The 1,939-nt window shown below is 38.6% G+C and overlaps 1 non-coding gene across 1 annotated transcript; it reads right to left on the bottom strand.

Annotated features, from left to right (window-relative positions):
* Window positions 1–265: 265 nt before the first annotated feature.
* On the bottom strand, window positions 266–368 carry LOC121164580. The gene has a single exon (XR_005885131.1). It is a non-coding gene; the product is annotated as a U6 spliceosomal RNA (small nuclear RNA).
* Between the last annotated feature and the right edge of the window lie 1,571 nt (window positions 369–1,939).

Here is a 1,939-nt window from a genome sequence, read left to right as displayed (position 1 = left end):
TACATCTACTCTATTTAATTTTAAAAAGAATGGAATGCTAACATTTGCAACCAAGTGGTCCCAAATAGATACCATTATGCTCAATGAAATAAGCCAATTAAAAGGACAAATATCATATGTTCTCTGTGACCATAAGGCAACCTTCATGCAAAATGCAAGGTCAACAGATATAAACAAACATGTACATACAGTCATTTAGAGGAACCATCATATCATTCCAATTTTAGCATATGTGCTGCCAAAGCAAGCACAGGACTATCATCTCAAAATGTGAGTTTATAGGGCAGCCTGCATCTCCTTGTGCAGGGACCATGTTAATCTTCTCTGTATTGTTCCAATTTTAGTACATGTGCTACTGAAGCGAGCACGCACTCTGCATCTCTACTTCCAGATTGGAGATGGACTCCCAATCAAACTTGCATATATTTTGACAATAGGATGCTGAACTTTGTTATTGTCCATACCTAAAATGTTAAGAAATAGTGGGATGATGTACTTATGACTGTTTTTAGAAGGACTATACTAGTAATTATAATAATATAGGGAAAATCAGTTGGGGGGATTTTGGTCAAGAGCAATGGAAATCCCAGGGACTATGGAACTGTATCATACAATTAAATCCAAGTAAAAGTAAAAATAAAAGTTGTGTAAAGGATGTGAAGTAGCTTTTGACTGACCAGGAAATGACATGGACTGGTATGATAAAACTGAGTTTACTTTTCACTTGGATTCCTGCTAGAAGACAGAAGATGATAAGTTGCTGGAGCTTCCACAAGTGGAACTCAAGTTTTTTTTAAACACAAGAAATGGGTAAGGTTAAGAAGTGAGGAGTTATTTGAAGATTCTACCATTTTCTTTGGCAGGGATATCTAAATTCTTCTGCTAATAACAGCCTCAACCATTGCAGATAAACAAGAGATAACTCAGGGACTGACCAGCCACCTCTCTGCCATGAATGCATTGATTTTGGTCCTGCTTTCTTCTCCTCCTTTCTATTTACTGAGTAGCTAGCCCATGCCAGGCACCAGGATACATGCACACAACACAATAGCAATCTTGTCACAAGGCAGACGGATAGACTAGGTACTCTGAGGTTTGAGGGATGAGACCAAATGAAAGGAGCCTATGAGGTAATAAGAGATGGTTTGATTAAGAATAATACTTAGGGAGCACCCAGAATAACTGCATGCTGTAATGGCACATTCCACGTCTGGTTATTTCTTTCAAATAGTAGACTGTGGGTAGGGAAGTTGTCATTAGGGACTCGGGCACCCCATAACAATGCTTCAGTCAACGACAGATCCCATATACAAGAGATAAGGTTATAATGTAGTTGGAAATTTCTTATTGCCCAGTGACATTACAAATGTTGCAATGTCACAGCACAATATAGTACATATGTATTAGTGTTGATGCTGGTATAAACAAACCTATCATGGTTTCAGCTGTCTAATAGCAGAGTGATAATATTGGGTACGGTATATATTTAATATTTGATAATTATAAGAAGCAACCATGTTACTAGGTCATGTATTTACACTCATTTTTTTTAGAAATCGTTAATCATACTCATTTGAGGAATGTACCAAAAACATCGAGCTGTGTTGTACTGGAAGCAGGCTCATATCTCTTCTAATTTTATGAAGAAGACACATGGATCCACAGCACTCCTATCTGTTGAAGCGTGCTATGATGTTGGCACACTGAGGAAACCAGATCATGACATGCCTATTAGTGTTTGTCCCCAGTGGTAAGCAACAATTGCCCACATTGGAGTTGGCCCTTGTAGACTAAGTAGCGATTCACTTGGTGTTGAAATGTACAGATTCTGCATGTTAGAAGACGTGCCTAAAATAGCGGCAGGGGATTCGATGGGGATATGCCGAGATCAGCACATATATGTGATGAATCTTGAGGCTCACAGAACATAGCCTGGAGT

Source organism: Ochotona curzoniae, unplaced genomic scaffold, assembly GCF_017591425.1.
Source record: "Ochotona curzoniae isolate NIBS_2020 unplaced genomic scaffold, NIBS_Ocur_1.0 contig_832, whole genome shotgun sequence".
NCBI lineage: Eukaryota > Metazoa > Chordata > Mammalia > Lagomorpha > Ochotonidae > Ochotona > Ochotona curzoniae.
This window is presented reverse-complemented; position numbering and strand designations above follow the sequence as displayed.